This window comes from Scyliorhinus torazame, chromosome 26 (genome assembly GCF_047496885.1).
Source record: "Scyliorhinus torazame isolate Kashiwa2021f chromosome 26, sScyTor2.1, whole genome shotgun sequence".
NCBI classification, from domain to species: Eukaryota; Metazoa; Chordata; class Chondrichthyes; order Carcharhiniformes; family Scyliorhinidae; genus Scyliorhinus; species Scyliorhinus torazame.
Genome location: NC_092732.1, coordinates 20,710,736 through 20,728,237, shown reverse-complemented (window position 1 = coordinate 20,728,237; position 17,502 = coordinate 20,710,736). Strand labels below are relative to the sequence as shown.

Sequence of the window (17,502 nt, the reverse complement as noted above, 5' to 3'; positions counted from 1 at the left end):
AGTAACTGTGCCCTACTGTAAGCAGTTTTTGGAAACAGTGCGTTGCAGAAACAGAGGCTATGTAAACAGTGCCGCACAGTAAACAGCCTGTATAAACAGCGCCATGCAGTAGTCTATATATACAGGGTCCCACAGTAAACAGTCTATATATACAATGGCCTACAGTATATAGCTAATGTAAACAGTGTCCTTCTGAAAAAAAGTATGTAAACACTGCCCTACAGTAAACAATCTATATAAAACAGTGCCCTACAGTAAACATTCTATGTAAACAGTTTCCAACAGTAAACAGTCTTGTAAAGAGTGCCCGACAATAAATAGTCCATTTAAACATTGCCCTACATTCAGAAAACAGAGTTTATGTAAACAATACTCTACAGTAAACAGTCTATATAAACAGTGCCCTACAGTAACAGTGCCCTACTGTAAGCAGTCTTTGAAAACACAGCCTCGCAGTAAACAGAGTCTGTATAAACAGCGGCGCACAGGAAACAGCCTGTATCACCAGTGCCATACAGTAAACAGCCTCTATAAACAGTGCCATACAGTAAACAGCCTGTATAAACAGTGCCGTGCAGAAAACAGTCTCTGTAAACTGTGTCCTGCAGTAAACAGTCTATATAAGCAGTACCTACGGTAAACAGTCTTTATAAACAGTGCCCTACAGTAAACAGTCTATAAAAACAGTGACGTACAGTAAACCATCTACGTAAACATTGTACTACAGTAAACAGCCTATGTAAACAGTTTCCAACAGTAAGCAGTCTTGTAAAGAGTGCCCTACAATAAACAGTCCATTTAAACATTGCCCTGCAGTAAACCGAGTCTCTAAACAGTGCCTCACAGTAAACAGACTGTATAAACAATACCTTGCAGTAAATAGCGACAATATAAACTGTGCCATGCAGTAAACAGTCGAGATCAGTGTCCTAAAGTTAATAGTGTATGTAAACAGTGTCCTACAGAAAACATGCTATGTAATTAGTGCCCTACAGAAAACAGTCTAGAGAAACAGTGCCCTACAGTAACAGTGCCGCACTGTCAGCAGTCTTTGTAAACAGTGCCTTGCAGAAAACAGAGTCTATGTAAACAGTTTCCGCACAGTAACCAGCCTGTATAAACAGTGCCATGCAGAAAACAGTCTAAGTAAACAGTGGCCTATAGTAAACAGTCTATACAAACAGTGCCCTACAGTAACAGTGCCCTACTGTAAGCAGATTGTGTGATCAGTGCCTTGCAGTAAACATAGCTTTTTGTAACCAGAGCCGCACAGTGCACAGCCTGTATAAACAGTTCCATGCAGTAAACACTCTATATAAACAGTGCCCTACGCTGAACAGTCTATGTAAACAGTTTCCCAAAGTAAACAGTCCATGTAAACTTTGCCCTACAGTAAAGAGAGTCTATGTGAAGAGTGCCCTACATACAGAAAACCGAGTTTATGTAAACAGTACTCTACAGTAAACAGTCTATATAAACAGTGCCCTACAGTAACAGTGCCCGACTGTAAGCAGTCTTTGTAAACAGTACCATGCTGAAAACAGTCTATGTAAACAGTGCCGCACAGGAAACAGCCTGTATAGACCGTGCCATGCAGTAAACAGTCTATATAAACAGTGCCCTACAGTAAACAGTCGATGTAAACAGTCCCCTACAGTAAACAGTCTGTGTTAATAGTGCCATACAGTAAACAGTCTATGTAAACAGTGGCCTAAATAAACCGTCTATATAAACAGTGCCCTACAGTAACAGTGCCTTACTGTAAGCAGTCTTTGAAAACACAGTGTCGCAGTAAACAGAGTCTATTTAAACAGCGGCGCACAGGAAACAGCCTGTATCAACAGTGCCGTACAGTAAACAGCCTGTGTAAACAGTGCTATGCATTAAACAGTCTAGATAAACAGTGGCCTACAGAAAATGAAAATGAAAACGCTTGTTGTCACAAGTAGGCTTCAAATGAAGTTACTGTGAAAAGCCCCGAGTCGCCCCGATCAGGAGCCTGTTCAACGAGGATGGTACGGGAATTGCACCGTGCTGCTGGTATGCCTTGGTCTGCTTGCAAAACGAGCGATTTAGCCCAATGCTAGACCAGGCCCTAAAGGCTATGTGCCCATCTGCTGCGGGCAGCGTTCGAACCTGCGCGGGGAAACCCCATTGTATTTCGAGTCCAACGCCTTAACCACTCGGCCATCGCAGCCACTGTCTCTATAAAAAGTGCCCGACAGTAAACAGTCTATATAAACATTGTACTTCAGAAAACTCTCCGTAAACTGTGCCCTACAGTAAACAGTCAATATTATCAGTTTCCCACAGTAAACAGTCAATGTAAACATGTGCCCTAAAGTAAACAGAGTGTAATAGAACATAGAACATAGAAAATACAGCACAGAACAGGCCCTTCGGCCCACGATGTTGTGCCGAACCTTTGTCCTAGATTAATCATAGATTATCATTGAATTTACAGTGCAGGAGGCTATTCGGCCATTTGAGTCTGCACTGGCTCTTGGAAAGAGCACCCTACCCAAACTCAACACCTCCACCCAACACCAAGGGCAATTTTGGACACTAAGGGCAATTTATCATTGCCAATCCACCTAACCTGACATCTTTGGACTGTGGGAGGAAACCGGAGCACCCGGAGGAAACCCACGCAGACACGGGGAGGACGTGCATACTCCGCACAGACAGTGACCCAAGCCGGAATCGAACCTGGGACCCTGGAGCTGTGAAGCAATTGTGCTATCCACAATGCTACCGTGCTGCCCTTAAGAACAAATAAATCTACACCAAATCATTTTACCATAATCCATGTACCTATCCAATAGCTGCTTGAAGGTCCCTAATGTTTCCGACTCAACTACTTCCACAGGCAGTGTATTCCATGCCCCTACTCCTCTCTGGGTAAAGAACCTACCTCTGATATCCCTCCTATATCTTCCACCTTAAATTTATGTCCCCTTGTATTGGTTTGTTCCATCCGGGGAAAAAGTCTCTGACTGTCTACTCTATCTATTCCCCTGATCATCTTATAAACCTCTATCAAGTCGCCCCTCATCCTTTTCCGTTCTAATGAGAAAAGGGCTAGCACCCTCAACCTTTCCTCATAAGACCTACTCTCCATTCCAGGAAACATCCTGGTAAATCTTCTTTGCACCTTTTCCAAAGCTTCCACATCCTTCCTAAAATGAGGCACAGTACTCCAAATGTGGCCTTACCAAAGTTTTGTACAGCTGCATCACCACCTCACGGCTCTTAAATTCAATCCCTCTGTTAATGAACGTGAGCACACCATAGGCCTTCTGACAGCTCTATCCACTTGAGTGGCAACTTTCAAAGATGTATGAACCTAGACCCCAAGATCTCTCTGCTCCTCCACATTGCCAAGAACTCTACCATTAAGCCTGTATTCCGCATTCATATGTCCTTCCAAAATGGACAACCTCACACTTTTCAGGGTTAAACTCCTTCTGCCACTTCTCAGCCCAGCTCTGCATCCTATCTATGTCTCTTTGCAGCCGACAACAGCCCTCCTTACTATCCACAACTCCACCAATCTTCGTATCGTCTGCAAATTTACTGACCCACCCTTCAACTCCCTCATCCAAGTCATTAATGAAAATCACAAACAGCAGAAGACCCAGAACTGATCCCTGTGGTACGCCACTGGTAACTGGGATCCAGGCTGAATATTTGCCATCCACCACCACTCTCTGACTTCTATCGGTTAGCCAGTTTGCTATCCAACTGGCCAAATTTCCCACTATCCCATGCCTCCTTACTTTCTACAGAAGCCTACCATGGGGAACCTTGTAAAATGCCTTACTAAAATCCATGTACACTACATCCACTGCTTTACCTTCATCCACATGCTTGGTAACCTCCTCAAAGAATTCAAAGTGTATGAAAACATGGCCCTACAGTAAACAGTATGTAAACAGTGCACTACAGTAAACAGGGTCGATGTGAAGAGTGCCCTACATACAGTAAACCGAGTCTATGTAAACAGTACTCTACAGTAAACAGTCTATATAAACAGTGGCCTGCTGCAAACAGTGTATGTCAACAGTGCCATGAAGAAAACAGTCTATATAAGCAGTACCCTACGGTAAAGTCTGTATAAACAGTGCCCTACAGTAAACAGTCCATAAAAACAGTGACGTACAGTAAACCGTCTACGTAAACATTGTACTACAGAAAACAGTCTCTGTATACAGTGTCCTGCAGTAAACAGTCTATATAAGCAGTGCATTACGCTGAGCAGCCTATGTAAATATTTACCCACAGTAAATAGTCTCTGTAAAAAGTGCCCACCAGTAAACAGTCTATATAAACAGTGAACTACGCTGAACAGTCTATGTAAACAGTTTCCCACAGTAAACAGTCTATGTAAACAGTGCCCTACAGAAAACAGATTCATGTAAACAGTGCCCTACGGTAAACAGTCTATGAAGACAGTGAGCGACGTAAACAGAGTCTATGTGAAGAGTGCCCTACATACAGTAAGCAGAGTCAGTGTAAACAGTACTTTCCAGTAAACAGTCTATGCAAACAGTACGTGACAGAAAACAGTCTATGTAAACAGTGCCCAACAGTAAACAAACTAAATAGTAAACAGTAAGCAAATTTGATGTTAACAGTGCCCTACAGTAAAGTCTCTGTAATCAGTGCCCTACAGTAAAGAGTCCATGTAAAGAGTCCAGTGCCCTATATTAAGCAGTATATTTAAACAGTGCCCTGCAGTAAACAGAGTCTATATAAACAGTACCCTACAGTAAACAGTCTATATCACCAGTGGCCTACAGTAACATAGAACATAGAACGATACAGCGCAGTACAGGCCCTTCGGCCCACGATGTTGCACCAAAACAAAAGCCATCTAACCTACACTATGCCATTATCATCCATATGCTTATCCAATAAACTTTTAAATGCCCTCAATGTTGGCGAGTTCACTACTGTTGCAGGTAGGGCATTCCACGGCGTCACCACTCTTTGCGTAAAGAACCTACCTCTGACCTCTATCCTATATCTATTACCCCTTAGTTTAAAGCTATGTCCCCTCGTGCCAGCCATTTCCATCCGCGGGAGAAGACTCTCACTGTCCACCCTATCTAACCCCCTGATCATTTTGTATGACTCTATTAAGTCTCCTCTTAACCTTCTTCTCTCCAACCAAAACAACCTCAAGTCCATCAGCCTTTCCTCATAAGATTTTCCCTTGACAAGAGATTCGACTTCTTTGGTAAACCACGGTTCCCTCGCTCTAAGCCTTCCTCCCTGCCTGACCGGTACATACTTCTCAAGAACACGTAGTAGCTGATCCTTGAAAAAGCTCCACTTATCCAGTGTGCCCAACACTTTCAGCCTACTTCTCCAACCTATCCCCCCAAGTCACGTCTAATGGCATCATAATTGCCCTTCCCCCAGCTATAACTCTTGCCCTGCGGTGTATACTTATCACTTTCCATCACTAACGTAAACGTCGCCGAATTGTGGTCACTGTCCCCAAAGTGCTCTCCTACCTCCAAATCCAACACCTGGCCAGGTTCATTACCCAAAACCAAATCCAATGTGGCCTCGCCTCTTGTTGGCCTGTCAACATATTGTGTCTGGAAACCCTCCTGCACACACTGTACAAAAAACAACCCATCTAATGTACTCCAACTATATCTTTTCCAGTCAATATTTGGAAAGTTAAAGTCTCCCATAATAACGACCCTGTTACTTTCGCTCTTATCCAGGATCATCCTCGCCATCCTTTCCTCTACATCCCTAGAACTATTTGGAGGCCTATAGAAAACTCCCAACAGGGTGACCTCTCCTTTCCTGTTTCTAACCTCAGCCCATACTACCTCGGAAGATGAGTCCCCATCTAGCATCCTCTCCGCTACCGTAATACTGCTCTTGACTAGCAGCGCCACACCTCCCCCTCTTTTGCCTCCTTCTCTGAGCTTACTAAAACACCTAAACCCCGTAACCTGCAACATCCATTCCTGTCCCTGCTCTATCCATGTCTCCGAAATGGCCACAACATCGATGTCCCAGGTACCAACCCATGCTGCCAGTTCCCCTACCTTATTTTGTTTTCTCCTGGCATTGAAGTAGACACACTTCAAACCACCTACCTGAACACTGGCCCCCTCCTGCGACGTCAGATCTGACCTCCTGACTTCTATACTCTCATTCTCCCGTACCCTAAAACTACAATCCAGGTTCCCATGCCCCTGCTGCATTAGTATAAACCCCCCCCCCCCAGAGAGCACTAACAAATCTCCCCCCCAGGATATTTGTGCCCCTCAGGTTCAGATGTAGACCATCCTGTCTGTAGAGGTCCCACCTTCCCCAGAAAGAGCCCCAGTTATCCAGAAATCTGAATCCCTCCCGCCTGCACCATCCCTGTAGCCACGTGTTTAATTGCTCTCTCTCCCTATTCCTCATCTCACTATCACGTGGCACGGGCAACAACCCAGAGATAACAACTCTGTTTGTTCTAGTTCTGAGCTTCCATCCTAGCTCCCTGAAAGCCTGCCTGACATCCTTGTCCCCTTTCCTACCTATGTCGTTAGTGCCAATGTGGACCACGACTTGGTGCTGCTCCCCCTCCCCCTTAAGGACCTGGAAAAAACGATCCTCGACATCGTGTCAGTGATGCAGTTATACAGTAGGCCACCGAGACAGTGCCCTACTGCAAGCAGTCTTTGTATCAGTGCCCTGCAGAAAACAGAGTCTATGTAAATAGTGCCCAACAGTAAACAGCCTATGTAAACAGTGCACTACAATAAACAGTTTATATAAACAGTGCCCTGCAGTAAGCAGCCGATGTAAACAGTGCCTGGCAGTAAATAGAGTCCATATAAAGAGTGCCGTACATTAAACAGTCTAGATCACCAGTGCCCGAAAGTTATTAGTATACATAAACAGTGTCCTACAGAAAACAGTCTTTGTAAACAGTGCCCTACAGTAGTCTATATAAACAGTGCCCGACTGTAAGCAGTCTTTGTAAACATTGTATTGCAGTAAACAGTCTATATAAACAGCGCCCAACAGTAAACCGTCTATGTAAACAGTGCCCTACAATAAATAGTCTATAAAAACAGTGTCCTACAGTGAACAGTCTATGTAAACATTGGACTACAGAAAACAGTCTCTGTAAACAGTGCCCTACGCTGAATAGTCTATGTAAACAGTTTCCCACAGTAAACAGTCCATGTAAGCAGTGCCCTACAGTGAACAGTCTATCGAAACTGTGCACTACAGTAAACCTAGTCTGTGAAGAGAGCCCGACATACAGTAAACAGAGCCGATGTAAACAGTACTCTTACAGTAAACAGTGCAGCTGATCAGAGCTCAACAGTAAACAATGTAAACAGTGCCCTACAGTAACCAGAGTCTATGTGAAAAGTGCCCTACATACAGTAAACCGAGTCTATGTAAACAGTACTCAACAGTAAACAGTATATATAAACAGTACCCTACTGTAAACCGTCTATGTAAACAGTGCCCTACAGTAAACAGTCTATGTAAACAGTGCCCTGCTGTGAACAGTCTATGTAAACAGTACCCGACAGTAAACAGTATATATAAACAGTACCCTACTGTAAACAGTCTATGTAAACAGTGCCCTACAGTAAACAGTCTATGTAACAGTGCCCTACAGTAGTCAGTCTATATAAACAGTGCCCTGCTGCAAACACTATGTAAACAGTGTCGTGCAGTAACCAGTCTGTGTAAACAGTGCCCTACAGTAACCCGTCTATGTAAACATTGTACTACAGAAATACTGTCTATATAAACAGTGTCCTACCCAGTCTATGTAAACAGTTTCCCAGAGTAAACAGTCCATGTAAACCGTGCCTTCCAGGAAATAGTCTCTCTAAACAGTGCATAGAGTCTATGAGATGAGTGCCCTACATACAGTAAACAGAGTCTATGTAAACAGTACTCTACAGCAAACAGCCTATATAAACAGTGCCCTGCTGCAAACAGACAATGTAAACAGAGCCGTGCAGTAATCAGTCGATGTAAACAGTGATCTACAATAAATAGTGTCCTACAGCAGCAGTCTATGTAAACAGTGCCTTGCAGTAAACACGTTTATATTAACATCACCCTACAGTGCCCTGCTGCAAACAGTCTATATAATTAGTGTCCCACAGTAAGCTCTATGTAAACAGTGCCCTACAGTAAACAGTCTATATTAGCTGTGCCCTCAAGTTAATAGTGTACATAAACAGTGTCCTACAGAAAACAGTCGTTGTAAACAGTGCCCTACAGAAAACAGTCGTAAACAGTGCCCGACAGTAAACAGTCTATATAAACAGTGCCCTACAGTAAACAGTGTGTATATAAACAGTGCCCTACAGTAACAGTGCCCTACTGTAAGCAATCTTTGTAAACAGTGCCCTTCTATGTAAGCATTGCCGCACAGTACACAGACTGTATAAACAGTACCATGCAGTAAACAGACTACATAAACATGCCCTGCAGTGAACAGTCTATATAAACAGTGCCCGACAGTAAACAGTCTATGAAAACAGTGTCCTACAATAAACAGTCGCTGTAAACATTGCACCACAGTAAACAGTCTATATAAACAATGCCCTACAGTAAACAGTCTATGAAAACAGTGTCCTACAATAAACAGTCGCTGTAAAATTGTACTACAGAAAACTATTTCTGTAAACAGTGCCCTACAGTAAACAGTTTATATAAATAGTGCCCTACGCTGAACAGTCTACGTAAACAGTGTCCCACAGTAAATAGTCGATAAACAGTGTCCTACAGGAAACAGTCTATGTAAACAGTGCCCTACCGTAAGCAGTCTATATAAACGTGCCCTACAATAAATAGTCTGTGGGAAGTGCCCTACAGTAAACAGTCTCGGTAAAGAGTGCCCTACAAAAGCAATCAATGTAAACAGTGCCTTGCAGTAAGCAGTCTATATAAACAGTGCCATAGAGTAAACAGTCTATATCAACCGTGCCCTAAAGTTAATAGTGTACGTAAACAGTGTCCTACAGAAAACAGTCTTTGTAAACAGTGCCCTACCGTAAACAATCTTTGTAAACAAACATGCCCTAAAGCAAACAATGTATAGAAACAGTGCCCTACTGTACGCAGTCTTGGTAAACAGTGCCTTGCAGTAAACAGAGTCTATGTAAACAGTGCCACACAGTGAACAGCCTGTATAAACAGTGCCATGCAGTAAACAGTCTATATAAACAGTGCCCTACAGTAAACAGTCCATATAAACAATGCCCTACAGTAAACAGTCTATGTAAACGATTTGGAGGAAAATGTAACTGGTCTGATTAGTAAGTTTGCAGACGACACAAAGGTTGGTGGAATTGCGGATAGCGATGAGGACTGTCTGAGGATACAGCAGGATTTAGATTGTCTGGAGACTTGGGCGGAGAGATGGCAGATGGAGTTTAATCCGGACAAATGTGAGGTAATGCATTTTGGAAGGGCTAATGCAGGTAGGGAATATACAGTGAATGGTAAAACCCTCAAGAGTATTGAAAGTCAAAGAGATCTAGGAGTACAGGTCCACAGGTCATTGAAAGGGGCAACACAGGTGGAGAAGGTAGTCAAGAAGGCATACGGCATGCTTGCCTTCATTGGCCGGGGCATTGAGTATAAGAATTGGCAAGTCATGTTGCAGCTGTATAGAACCTTAGTTAGGCCACACTTGGAGTATAGTGTTCAATTCTGGTCGCCACACTACCAGAAGGATGTGGAGGCTTTAGAGAGGGTGCAGAAGAGATTTACCAGAATGTTGCCTGGTATGGAGGGCATAAGCTATGAGGAGCGATTGAATAAACTCGGTTTGTTCTCACTGGAACGAAGGAGGTTGAGGGGCGACCTGATAGAGGTATACAAAATTATGAGGGGCATAGACAGAGTGGATAGTCAGAGGCTTTTCCCCAGGGTAGAGGGGTCAATTACTAGGGGGCATAGGTTTAAGGTGAGAGGGGCAAGGCTTAGAGTAGATGTACGAGGCAAGTTTTTTTACGCAGAGGGTAGTGGGTGCCTGGAACTCACTACCGGAGGAGGTAGTGGAAGCAGGGACGATAGGGACATTTAAGGGGCATCTTGACAAATATATGAATAGGATGGGAATAGAAGGATACGGACCCAGGAAGTGTAGAAGATTGTAGTTTAGTTGAGCAGTAAGGTCGGCACGGGCTTGGAGGGCCGAAGGGCCTGTTCCTGTGCTGTACATTTCTTTGTTCTTTGTTTGTTCTTAAACAGTTTCCCCACAGTAAACAGTCTATGTAAACAGTGCCCTACAGTAAACAGTCTATGTAACAGTGCCCTACAGTAGACAGAGTCTATGTGAAGACAGCCCTACATGCAGTAAACCGTGTCTATGTAAACAGTGCCCTACAGTAAACAGGCTATGTAAACATTGCCCAACAGTAAACTGAGTCTATGTAAACAGTGTCCCACAGTAAACAGTCGATAAAGAGTGTCTTACAGAAAACAGTCAATGTAAACAGTGCATTACAGTAAACCGTGTCAATGTAAACAGTGCCCTACAGCAGCCTATATAAACGTGCCCTACAATAAACAGTCAGTGGGAAGTGTCCTACAGTGAACAGTCTATATAAACAGTGCTCTACAAAAACAATCAATGTAAACAGTGCCGTGCAGTAAGCAGTATATATAAACAGTGCCATAGAGTAAACAGTCTATATCAACTGTGCCCTAAAGTTAATAGTGTACGTAAAAAGTGTCCTACAGAAAGCAGTCATTGTTAACAGTGCCCTACCATAAACAATCTATATAAACAGTGCCCTACAGTAAAGTGTAAATGGACAGTGCCCTACTGTAAGCAGTCTTTGTAAACAGTGCCTTGCAGTAAACAGAGTCTATGTAAATAGTGCCGCACAGTGAACAGCCTATATAAACAGTGATGTGGAGATGCCGGCGTTGGACTGGGGTGAGCACATTTAGAAGTCTTACAACACCAGGTTGAAGTCCAACAGGTTTGTTTCGATGTCACTAGCTTTCGGATCACTGCTCCTTCCTCAGGTGAATGAAGAGGTATGTTCCTGAAACATATATATAGATAGATTCAAAGTTGCCAGACAATGCTTGTAACAGTATATGTAAACATTGTACTACAGAAAAGAGTCTCTGCAAACAGTGCCCTACAGTAAACAGTCTATCTAAATAGTGCCCTATGCCGAACAACTATTTAAACAGTTTCCCACAGTAAACAGTCAATTTAAACAGTGCCCTACAGTAGACAGAGTCTATGTGAAGAGTGCCCAATAGACAGTAAATAGAGTCTATGTAAACATAACTCTACAGTAAACAGTCTATCTAAATAGTGTTCAACAGTGTACAGTCTATGTTAACAGTGCCCCACAGTAAACAAAGTCTATATAAACAGTGCCCTGCTGCAAACAGTCTATGCGAACAGTACCGTACAGTAAACTGTTTATATAAACAGTGCCCTGCTGCAAACATTCTATATAAAGAGTGTCCCACAGTAAACAGTCTATATAAACAGTGTCCTAACCCATACAGACAATGTAAACAGTGCATTGCAGTAAACAGTCTATATAAACAGTCCTCCACAGTAAACAGTCTATGGAAAGTGTCCTACAGAAAACAGTCTATGTAAACAGGGCCCTACATAGAACATTACAGCGCAGTACAGGCCCTTCGGCCATCGATTTTGCGCCGAGCTTTGAAACCACTCTAAGCCCATCTACACTATTCCCTTATTATCCATATGTTTATTGAATGACCATTTAAATGCCCTTAATGTTGGTGAGTCGACTCCTCTTACAGGCAGGGCATTCCACGCCCTTACTATTCTCTGAGTAAAGAACCTACCTCTGACATCTGTCCTATACCTATCACCCCTCAATTTAAAGCTATGTCCCCTCGTGCTTGACATCACCATCCGAGGAAAAAGTCTCTCACTGTCCACCCTATCTAATCCTCTGATCATCTTGTATGCCTCAATCAAGTCAGCTCTTAAACTTCTTCTTTCTGAAGAAAATAACTTCAAGTCCCTCAGCCTTCCCTCATAAGATCTTCCCTCCAGACCAGGCAACATAAGAACATAAGAACTAGGAGCAGGAGTAGGCCATCTGGCCCCTCGAGCCAGCTCAGCCATTCAATGAGATCATGGCTGATCTTTTGTGGACTCAGCTCCACTTTCCGGCCCGAACACCATAGCCCTTAATCCCTTTATTCTTCAAAAAACTATCTATCTTTATCTTATAAACATTTAATGAAGGATCCTCTACTGCTTCACTGGGCAAGGTATTCCATAGATTCACAACCCTTTGAGTGAAGAAGTTCCTCCTAAACTCAGTCCTAAATCTACTTCCCATCAACCACCACTTTGCCTTCTTCCAGCTCGCCAATGTCTGATCCAAACTACTAAATCACCCTGAATCCAATGCCTCTGTATTTTCTGCAATAGCCTACCGTGGGGAACCTTATCAAACCCTTTACTAAAATCCATATACACCACATCAACTGCTTTACCCTCGTCCACCTCTTTGGTCACCTTCTCAAAGAACGCAATAAGGTTTGTGAGGCACGACCTACCCTTCACAAATCCGTGTTGACTATCTCTAATTAAATTATTCCTTTCCAGATGATTGTGCATCCTATCTCTTGTCAACCCTTCCAAGACTTTGCCCACAACAGAAATAAGACTCACTGGTCTATAGTTACCGGGGTTGTCTCTACTCCCCTTCTTGAACAAGGGGACAACATTTGCTATCCTCCAGTCTTCTGGCACTATTCCTGTAGACAAAGATGACAAAGATCAAAGATTAATCTCCTCCCTAGCTTCCCATAGAATCCTAGGATACATCCCATCCGGCCCATGGGACTTATCTATTTTCATACTTTCCAGAATTGCTAACACCTTCTCCTTAAGAAACTCAAGCCCTTCTAGTCTAGTAGCCTAAATCTCAGTATTCTCCTCGCCAACATTGTCTTATTCCTGTGTGAATACTGACGGAAAATATTCATTTAGCACCTCTCCAATCTCCTCGCACTCCACGCTCAACTTCCCACTACTGTCCTTGACTGGCCCCACTCTTACCCTAGTCATTCTTTTATTCCTGACATCTATAGAAAGCTTTAGGGTTATCCTTGATCCTACCTGCCAAAAACTTCTCATGTCCTCTCCTGGCTCTTCTTAGCTCTCTCTTTAGGTCCTTCCTATCTAACTTGTAACTCTCAAGCGCCCTAACTGAACCTTCACGTCTTATGTTTACATAAGCCTCCTTCTTCCTCTTAACAAGTGATTCAACTACTTTAGTAAACTATGGTTCCTTCGCTCGACCACTTCCACCCTGCCTGACAGGGACAAACTTATCAAGGACACGCAGTAGCTGTTCCTAGAACCAGTTCCACATTTCAATTGTGCCCACCCCCTGCAGTTTCCCTCCCCATCCGATGCATCCCAAGTCTTGCCTTATCGCATCATAATTGCCTTTCCCCCAGCTATAACTCGTGCCCTGCGGTATATACCTATCCTTTTCCATTGCTAAAGTAAACGTAATCGAATTGTGGTCACTATCACCAAAGTGCTCAGCTGCCTCCAAATCTAACACCTGTCCTGGTTCATTTCCCAGTACCAAATCTAATATTGCCTCACCTCTCGTTGGCCTATCTACATACTGTCAGGAAACCCTCCTCCACACATTGGACAAAAAAATGACCCATCTACCGTGCTCGAACTCTAGCGTTTCAAGTCAATATTTGGAAAGTTAAAGTCCCCCATAACAACTACACTGTTACTTCGCTCCAATCCAGAATCATCTTTGCAATCCTTTTCTCTACATCTCTGGAACTTTTCGGAGGCCTGTAGAAAACTCCCAGCAGGGTGACCTCTCCTTTCTTGTTTCTGACCTCAGCCCACACCACCTCAGTAGATGAGTCCTCATCGAACGTCCTTTCTGCCACCGTAATACTGCCCCTGACTAACAATGCCACCCCTCCCACTCTTATACTACCTTCTCTGAGCTTTCTGAAATATCTAAACCCCGGCACATGTAACAACAATTCCTGTCCCTGCTCTATCCATGGCTCCGAAATGGCCAAAACATCGATGTCCCAGGTACCAACCCATTCCGCATGTTCACCCACCTTATTTCGGACCGATCAACTTATATACAGAACGTACCTGATTCCCAAGCTGAACTCCGGCTTCCTGTCCATCTCTCGCTGCCGTAAATGAAGGTCGCTGGAATCTGGGGTATGTTTAAAGACTTACCTGGTTCACAAGCTGCACTCCGGCACCCTCTCTCTCTCCCGCTCCCGGAAATGAAGGCCGCTGGAACCTGGGGGTAAGTTTAAACACTTACCTGCTTCACAAGCTGCACTCCGGCTCCATCTCTCTCTCTCCCGCTACCAGAAATGAAGGCCGCTGGAACCTGGGGGTAAGTTTAAACACTTACCTGCTTCACAAGCTGCACTCCGGCTCGCTCGCTCTCTCCCGCTCCCGCAAACGAAGGCCGCTGGCATCTGGGGGTAAGTTTAAACAGTTTCCTGATTCCCAAGCTGCACTCCGGCTCCCACTCTCCTGCTCCCGGAAATGAAGGCCGCTGGAACCTGGGGGTAAGTGTAAACACTTACCGGCTTCACAAGCTGCACTCCGGCTCCCGGAAATGAAGGCCGCTGGAACCTGGGAGTAAATTTAAACACTTTCCTGATTGCCAAGCGGCACACCAGCTGCCACTCTCTCTTCCGCTCTCGGAATTGAAGCCCGCTGTAACCTGGGGGTAAGTTTAAACACTTACCTGCTTCCCAAGCTGCACTACGGCTCCCTCTCTCTCTCCCGCTCCCGGAAATGAAGGCCGCTGGAACCTGGGAATAAGTTGAAACACTTTCCTGCTTCACAAGCTGCACTCCACAAGCTGCACTGCGGCTCCCTCTCTCTCTCTCTCCCATTCCCGGAAATGAACCTGGGAATAAGTTTAAACACTTTCCTGATTCCTAAGCTGCACTCCGGCTCTCTCTCTCTCTCCCGCTCCGGGAAATGAAGGCCGATTGAAGCTGGGAGTAAGTGTAAACAATTTCCTGATTCCCAAGCTGCACCCCGGCTCCCTCTCTCTCCCCCGCTCATGGAAATGGAGGCCGCTGGAACCTGGCTGGTAAGTTTAAACACTTACCTGCTTCACAAGCTGCACTCCGGCTCCGTCTCTCTCTCCCACTCCGGAAATGAAGGTCGCTGGAACTTGGGGGTATGATTAAACACTGACCTGTAGGTAGGCCAACGAGAGGCAAGGCCATATTGGATTTGATACTGGGTAGTGAACCAGGACAGTTGTTAGATTTGGAGGTAGGTGAGCACTTTGGTGATAATGACCACAATTCCATTGCGTTTACTTTAGTGATGGAAAGGGTTAGGTATATACCGCAGGGCAAGAGTTAGATCTGGGGGAAAGGCAATTATGATGCGATGAGGCAAGACTTAGGATGCATCGGATGGAGAGGAATACTGCAGGGGATGGGCACAATGGAAATGTGGAGCTTGTTCAAGGAACAGCTACTACGTGTCCTTGATAAGTATGTACCTGTCTGGCAGGGAGGAATTGGTCGAGCAAGGGAACCGTGGTTTACTAAAGCAGTCAAAACACTTTTCAAGAGGAAGAACGAGGCTTATGTAAAGATGAGACATGAAGATTCAGTTTGGGCGCTCGAGAGTTACAAGTTAGCTAGGAAGGACCTAAAGAGAGAGCTAAGAAGAGCTAGGAGGGGACATGAGAAGTCTTTGGCAGGTAGGATCAAGGATAACCCTAAAGCTTTCTATATGTCAGGGATAAATGAATGATTAGGGTAAGAGTAGGGCCAGTGAAGGACAGTAGCGGGAAGTTGTGCTTAGAGTCAGAGGAGATAGGAGAGGTGCTAAATGAATATTCTTTGTCAGTTTTCACACAGCAAAAAGACAATGTTGTCGAGGAGAATACTGAGATTCAGGCTAGTAGACTAGAAGGGCTTGAGGTTCATAAGGAGGAGGTGTTAGCAATTCTGGAAAGTGTGAAAATAGATAGGTCCCCTGGGCCGGATGGGATTTATCCTCGGATTCTCTGGGAAGCTAGGGAGGAAATTGCTGAGCCTTTGGCTTTGATCTTTAAGTCATCTTTGTCTACAGGAACAGTGCCTTAAGACTGGAGGATAGCAAATGTTGTCTCCTTGTTCAAGAAGGGGAGTAGAGACAACCCCGGTAACTATAGACCATTGAGCCTTATTTCTGTTGTGGGCAAAATCTTGGAAAGGTTTATAAGAGATAGGATGTATTATCATCTGGAAAAGAATCATTTGATTAGAGATAGTCAACACGGTTTTGCGAAGGGTAGGTCGTGCCTCACAAACCTTATTGAGTTCTTTGAGAAGTTGACCAAACAGGTGGATGTGGTGTATATGGATTTCAGTAAAGTGTTTGATAAGGTCCCCCACAGTAGGCTACTGCAGAAAATACGGAGGCATGGGATTCAGGGTCATTTAGCAGTTTGGATCAGAAATTGGCAAGCTGGAAGAAGGCAAAGGGTGGTGAATGATGGGAAATGTTCAGCTTCGAACATAGAAAAATACAGCACAGAACAGGCCCTTCAGCCCACGATGTTGTGCCGAACCTTTGTCCTAGATTAATCAGAGTAGTCAGAGTAGGAATGACAGGATAGCTAGGATGAATACGTGGCTTGAGAGATGGTGCAAGAGGGAGGGTTTCAAATTCCTGGGACATTGGAACCGGTTCTGGGGGAGGTGGGACCTGTACAAATCGGACGGTCTGCATCTGAGTGGGACCGGAACCAATGTTCTCGGGGGTGTGTTTGCTAGTGCAGTTGGGGAGGGTTTAAACTAATGTGGCAGGGGGATGGGAACCAATGTAGGAAGTCAGTGGGGATGGAAACAAAAGGCAGGAAGGGAGAGTGTGTAAAGCATGACCAGAGAAAGCAGGGCAGAGAGCAAGGAAAGTCTACATTAAACTGCATTTATTTCAATGCAAGGGGCCTGATGGGCAAAGCGGATGAACTCAGGGCATGGATGGGCACATGGGACTGGGATATTATAGCTATGTCTGAAACATGGCTAAGTGAGGGGCAGGATGGCAGCTCAATGTTCCAGGGTACAGATGCTATAGGAAGGATAGAACAGGAGGTAAGAGAGGAAGTAAGAGAGGAGGGGGAGTGGCGTTTTTGATTAGGGAGAACATCACGGCAGTACTTAGAGGGGATATATCCGAGGGTTCGCCCACTGAGTCTACATGGGTGGAACTGAAAAATAAGAAGGGAGAGATCACCTTGATAGGACTGTACTACAGGCCCCCAAATAGTCAGCGGGAAATTGAGGAACAAATATGTAAGGAGATTACAGATAGCTGCAAGAATAATAGGGTGGTAGTAGTAGCATAGCATTGGGCTTGGATGGAGGGAAATTTGTTTAGTGTATTCAGGAGGAATTTCTCATTCAGTATGTGGATGGACCAACTAGAGAGGGGGCAAAACTTGACCTCGT

At 44.4% G+C, this 17,502-nt stretch overlaps 1 non-coding gene across 1 annotated transcript; it reads right to left on the bottom strand.

The window, feature by feature from the left end:
- Positions 1–2,115: 2,115 nt before the first annotated feature.
- Positions 2,116–2,197, bottom strand: trnas-cga (transfer RNA serine (anticodon CGA)). Its single transcript has one exon. It is a non-coding gene; the product is annotated as a tRNA-Ser (tRNA).
- Between the last annotated feature and the right edge of the window lie 15,305 nt (positions 2,198–17,502).